At 40.5% G+C, this 7,122-nt stretch overlaps 1 pseudogene; it reads right to left on the bottom strand.

Moving 5' to 3' along the window:
• Positions 1-888: 888 nt before the first annotated feature.
• On the bottom strand, positions 889-3,668 carry LOC103988816 (elongation factor 2-like; annotated as a pseudogene).
• Between the last annotated feature and the right edge of the window lie 3,454 nt (positions 3,669-7,122).

The raw sequence follows: 7,122 nt of genomic DNA, 5'->3' as shown, positions 1-7,122 counted from the left end.
AGAGAGGCATTTGTAGGTATGATGTAGATTCTAATTACTCGATTATATACTTTATACCTATATAAGAAAATTGATTGAGTATCGAATGGATCTGGTTCGGTACATGCTCCCGACATATGATTTGAAGGAACCATCGACTTTTGATCATGAGTTAGGTTTTCAAGTCAAAGAGCCCAGAAAATACTGTTTGATGCACCCAACTTTAGTCTCCTCCTCACTTGAAAGTTAAAGTCAAAAGTTCCAACCAGCCAAGCCAGGTTAGCAACCTCAATTCAAAAAAAAAAGAAAAAAAAGAGGGCTTGATTAACTCAACATGGATCAAAAATTTGATGTATGAGTTAACCCACGCCTGAGACAAATTACTCAATAAGTTGGAAAGATGGATTGTTTAGTAAAGTTGTAGATAGCCAAGTCGAAAAGGGTTTCAAGAAGAGATTCGACCTATTTAAAGACTCAAAAAAGCGTTTTATAAGAACGTCGATCAGAGTATGGGAAGGGCCTATTCCAAGGCGATGAATAACTCATCGGAATGGCGGCCCACCTAGGACTTGTCGTCGGGCAGTGACGACGGACATGTTATATTCTATGTTCCCCGAATATAAGATTGCCTATGTAGCACATTGCATCCATAATCTTACGCTAACACAAGTATTGGAGTGTGAAGAACAAAAAGGAGGTTTTTACATCAGCTTGACTCAAAAAAGACCAGTGCAACAAAGGAAATCTACGATGTTGCAGCCCATCTACAAGCAGGCAGGCTATTACCATTTCTCCATCATTTGTTCATTCATCAAGATTTCCATCTAAAAGCATTCGCTCAGCATCTCAGTTGGACTAGTTTCAATTGATGTATCTACCAACCAGTTCAAAGAAAATCTAATAAAATGTCTAAAGCATCAACCTAAAACACAACTTAGATAATACAATCTTGCGGATGTCGCTCACCAGCTGCCCCGCCTGTGAGCCGGGCTCCAGTGGGTCGGAAGACATCATGTCCCAGTGGTCAAACACACAATGGGGGAATGCCTGGCCCGATGTGGCTGCTCGCAAAGTAGTCGAGAATCCAAAAAACTCGATGACCGGTAGGTAAGCCTTAATGTTGCAGAGTGGAGTGCCTGGCCTCTGAAGCTCTTCAGAGACGTGACCTCGCTTCTGGTTTAGAACACCATAAATACCTCCCAAGGGCTTCCTCGGGAGCCTGGATTTCCACCAGGTACACGGGCTCCAAAAGCCTTGGTTTGGCTGTCAACTGGGCCGCATAGATGACCCTTGTCGCAGTCGGGATGATGACCTGCCCACCACCACCTCTATGGATAGCATCAGCGTGCAGAACAACATCACATACCTCGAAACATATCCCACGCATGTTTTCCTCCGCCACCGCTCCTTCGTTCGATGCCCACTGGAAACCAGCAACAACAGAGTCCTTGATTTCATTAAGGTACTGAATTCCCTTACACATATCGACAACAACCATGTTAGGACCTGTGGTCTCAGGACCAAAGCACCAAATCTTCTTCGCGAGATCCTTATCCCAACCAAACTCCTCTGACAGGATCTTAGAACGTGCTTTCGGATCATCTCTTGGACCGATACGCCCTTCATCAATTGCCTCAGCGAGTCCCTCCTCCATGGGCCGTGCCTCCATGTAAAGACGGTTGTGCTTGTTCGGTGACTTTGCTGCTCATCACCGTCCGACATGATTTCTCAAGCACAGTTTCTCGGAAGGACACAACAACTGGGTCAGACACCACAATTTCTGCCCCTCCCATAAAACCCTCTTGCAAATCTTTCAAGCATATCTCAAGGTGAAGCTCCCCAGCTCCAGCAACGATGTGCTCACCGGACTCCTCTATCGTACACACCACCATGGGATCAGATTTGGCAAGGCGTTTTAACCCTTCCACGAGTTTGCGAAGGTGCGATGCAACTTTGCATCGAACAGCAACACGTACAACAGGGGAGACACAGACTTTCATGGCCCTAATGGGATGCGCATCAACTTCCTTCTCATTTGTCAGGGAGGCATTCTTCTTGGTAATAAATTGATCTAAACCAACCATCGCCACTGTATTTCCACATGGCACATCCTCCACAGACTCCTGTTTTTTACCCATCCAGATGACAGTTCTTCGGACACTCTTCACATACCAAGTCTTTCTTCCGACCTGGTACATACATAGTAAGTACTATGGCCCCATGATACGAACCTTCATGCCAGTGGGGCGACCTTGCCAGAGAACACTCTTGCCAAATGCAAAGAACCTGCCCTCCTTATCCGAAGCAGGAATCATCTTAGACACATGTAGCATAAGAGGGCCCTCCGGATCACAATTTCCGATAGCATTGGCATATATATCATCAAGAGGACCCTCGTACAAGTTCTCTGGATATATACTTGTACATCACCAAGAAGAGTATCTACGTAGGTAGCCATAATAACATTAGCCTTCTCAATAACACGTTGGAAGGTCTGATAGGCTTCCTCCCCTTCAACCTGAAGCTCCAAAAAGCACCTATCCATCTTATTAACAGTCAATACAAGTCTAATTCTTTCTCCCAGAGCTTGTCTAAGAACAGTTTCGGTCTGGACACAAACGCCCTCGACACAGTCTACGACGACTAACGCACCATCAGTAATTCGGAGAAGAGAAGTCAAACATGCCCAGGGCGAATCAACGAGGTTAATGAGATATTCATTTCCACTTCTCTCACCCTTGTAATTTTTCGGGGACTCCTCAGTCAATCTCATAGAAAAGAGAGATCCCAGTAGATTTGATTGCAATACCACGTTCAGCCTCATCCTGGCGGGTTATCAGTCATCCTGACATCCCCAGCAACTTCTTGTGCAATGATTCCAGCAGCAGCAACCAGAGGATCAGTGAGAGTAGACTACTTACCTGCAAATACCATGAACGTATGTCGATGTTCAGAGACAACATAAATTTGTATTAAGCTACTTCATATATGGAATCCCAAAATCACATCATTCTATAGCTTATATGGTTTTTCAAAATCGATACAAGTTTATGCTAAAATCCATAAATGTTAACCTGCAGGTGTGACGAAGGTCACACAGTCCATTAATGACTGTCTCACTGTAACTCCTAGTCATCATCGGCCATACTAACTGATATGTAATTAAAATATGTCAAGTCAAACAGACTTCGTATTGATTAGCTAATGATACAGTTAACCTGCTAAAATATGAAAATAATAGTATGTGATGAAAAGAACAATATCAATGATTCGATAAGTCTCCTGTCCCTTTCTCTCATCAAATTGTCACGTTACCAAATCAAACCACAAGTTACATCATAGCTCTAATGATGTCGATGAACCATAATGAAAAGGGAAATTTTGCTTTAACAAACATATCAGACAGACTTGAATTCAGTGGGCGAGGAAATCATGGTGTACGGTTGCTCTTTGGCAAGCTACGTGGCTAGGGTTCAAGTCACCAAAACAACTTATTTGCTTGTTGGAGTAACACCACAATGAACCGCCCAAACCTCATCCTTTTTTATATTTGAATTAATTATAAGATAAAACCTCAAAGTGTCATCAGGCTAATAATGACATTAATTATTATCAACATCCTAGATCTCATGACCTAGCCCAATAATGACATCAGTTATTATCTTCAAAACCTGGCGGTCTCCAGCCATTTTAGCATCATAGGCATAAATCAGAACAACACAAACGTCTTAGCAAGCCCAAGTTGTCCAGTTTTAGCCGTTCGAAAAGAACAAAAGCCAAGCAACATACTACAGAACTCCGAACAAATGATCAGGTTTGATGAATACAGAAAAAAGAGGTAAAAAATAAGCTAAAACACACTGCTGAATGCAAACATGAAATACATATATTAACAGCTTCTAGAATGGTCAAGCTGGTGCTGTTTCAACACATTTTCTCCGTCAACAGTAAATAATGGTCATAATCGTGATGTTCACGAAACATTGACACCATGCATCTTAAACACTGGTTAATGCAATCAAGTTGTTCAATATATATTAAAAATAATGTGATAAATAAACTGGACTAGTTGCCTCAGTTTATTTTTCTCAATAATTATTTAAGTAATAAAAATGAAAAATCACTAACTCGCTTCCAAAGTTCCTTTTAGCACGTTGGCTTCCCATCTAATCAACAAATCGTCATAACAGATGAAAATATATTTTGACATATAGCCAACCAACTAAATACTGGGCAAGCAGAGTAATCTAGAAAAGAAAAGACATACAATGAAAAAACTCGGAGTATAATAAAAGATAGAGTATAAGTTTTTTAAAATAATAACAAATTTTATCATATCTTAATAAATCTTTCATTCTATCTATTCATTTAAATCTAAATTCTTATTTTTTATTTTATCTAATCATAGCTATTTGAATTAATCTTAACACACCACCTTAATTCAAATAGTTGTAACTTGAAGTTGTCTTCCGAATAAAATTTTTCTTTCACCAAAGCTTTTGTAAAGGTATTGGCAAACTGATCTTGGATGCTGCATCTATCATTTTTGCATCTTTAACCTTTTTTGGAATATTCAGTGGTCGCTCATTTTCACTTTCCTCGAAAGACTCATCAGAACCACTATTGGCTTTAGATACTTAAGACTTCTTAGCTGAAATCTTTCACGATAAAAAAAAAATGTTCGAACGATAAAAACGATTTCGGTGTGAAAGTCGATTCTAAGATTACTTTAACTTAAGATCAAGCGAGATGACGTTAAAGTAAATCTATGAAGGCAGTTTGCAGTTATGATGAAAATCAGAATATAAGCGCAAACTGAAATACGATGTTCGTACGATAAAAGCGATTTAGGTATGAAAGCCGATTCGTAAACCACTTTAACTTGAGATGAAGCGAGATGCAGTTAAAGCAAAGATATAAAGGCAGTTTGCAGTTATGATGGAAATCAGAACGTAAGCGCAAACTGAAATATGATGTTCGTATGATAAAACTGATTTGCGTCTAAACGACGATTCATAAAACACTGAACTTTGAAACACGTTCGTAAAAGCACAGAAGGCAGTAAACTATTGAGGAGGTTTGCAGTAAAGATAAGATGCTCAAAGTAAATGCAAATCGAGATTTAGAGTGGTTCGGTCAATCTTGACCTACTCCACTTTTGGCTTCCTCCACCGATAAGGTCACCAATGTCAACTAGAGGCCTTCCTTCAATAGGCGAAGGCCAACCACCCTTTTACAGTTTCACTCCTTTTGACGGGCTTAGGAGACAACCCTTACAAAATTTTCTCTCCTCTCTTTAAAGATCAGAACTTGGAAGAAAAGAGGGAGAAGAACTTTTGGCCTTTACAACAATTTTGAGCTCTAAGAATCACATAATAAGATCAGGATTTCGGTGTGTGCATGTTGCCTTTCAGTGCTGAATGGGTGGGGTATTTATAGGCCCCAACCCAGTTTGAAATTGGAGCTCAAAACGGTCAATTCCCGAAATTCTGGGATTTGGCGATTGCACCGCCTGGCAGAGCTCGAAGACTGAGCCTCTGGGTGGTGCCACCTCCTGTCAGGGGCGGTTGCACCTTCTGCCAGAGCTCGAAGACCGAGCTCAGGCGGTGCCACCTCCTGATTGAGGCGGTTGCACCGCTCAGCTAGAGCTTAGAGACCGATCCCAGGCGGTGCCACCTTTGTCAGGGGCGGTTGCACCTCCTGCCAGAGCTCGAAGACTGAGCTCAGGCGGTGCCACCACCTGACTAAGGCGGTTGAACCGCCTGGCAGAAATCAGGGTCCGAATGGGTTGATCCATTCGGCCCAATTTGGGTTTTTTCAGGGGCCCAATTGCCCCAAGATTAAGTTAATGGGATCACCTCCCATTTCCAACTTAATCATTGTGCTAACTACGATTTTTCCTAAGATATTTACTGCAACTTGCTCCGGTGCGTCAATCGCTTCTTCCGGCGAACTTCCGTCGATCATCCGATGAACCCTCGGTGATGCTTCTGCGGACTTCCGGCAAACTCCTGGACTTGCGACGATCCACTTGGCGAGTTCCGACGAGCTTCTTTGGCAAACTCATGGACTTCTCGGATTTGTTCCCGCAGAACCTCCGACGACTGTCCGAACTTCCGTCGAAGTCTCGAACTCCCAACGTGATCATTGTCTTGACTCCGGCGCAACTCCTGTTGCATATCTTATTTTCATCGTAGTTAATCTTGCACACTTATCTCAACATATAGATTAGATAACAAATGACAATTGACTTCATCATCAAAATCCGAGATTCAACAATCTCCTCCTTTTTGATGATGACAATCAATTGATAATGGAGTTAATCTTAACTCCCCCTGTCTATATGCCATACTTGAGATAAGTCATTCTTGAATTCAAAACCTTTGAATTCAAGAGACATATTGATAAGTTAAAATCATTTAAAATTATCAATACTCCCATCATGATGTTTCTCTCTGAAGATGATGTCAAGGCTTGACATTCATTTTCAAATTTTACATAACAGGTTTGAATGATGGTAATAGTAGCAATTTATCATATTGTAAGATATCAACATGTAAAACTGCGAAGTAAGATTTTGATATCATTACATGATACAAACAAGGCATAATGCAAATTATAGCAATCATAGCATCAATTCATATATCTCTTGGTGATGCAAGCATGACATTAATACTCATATATTTCTCCTCCTTTGTCATCAACAAAAAGCATGGTAATTGTGATAGCAGGAGAACAATAAGCGAATTTTGAGCATAAGTGTGATAGTTGTTCATGCCTTTACATGTTATTTTCCAAGCATATAAAGGAAAGCATGATACATAAATTGCTTTGAATTCTTCTTCCTTTTTATTTGTTATAATCTTTTTGCATGAAGGAGGAAGGCTATTTGTGATTTTACTTTGAGTGAAGTTAAAATCGATGAGAGATTAAATTATGCTTCATTTTTACAAGGATCAAGATATGTACGTGAAACAAATATTTGCAAGTAAAAACACTATCATCCATATTTCAAGATGGAATTTATAAGCAGGAATCATTTCATCAAATCCATTTCAGAAAAATATTTTTCATAAGTGTATGAGAAAATCCGATTGTTAGGATACCAATTGTTAAGCGAATCCGAAAATGAAATTAACACTT

This window comes from Musa acuminata, chromosome BXJ3-6 (assembly GCF_036884655.1).
Source record: "Musa acuminata AAA Group cultivar baxijiao chromosome BXJ3-6, Cavendish_Baxijiao_AAA, whole genome shotgun sequence".
Taxonomy (NCBI): Eukaryota; Viridiplantae; Streptophyta; class Magnoliopsida; order Zingiberales; family Musaceae; genus Musa; species Musa acuminata.
The sequence above is the reverse complement of the archived record's forward strand: the minus strand, read 5'-3'. Positions and strand labels throughout refer to the sequence as shown.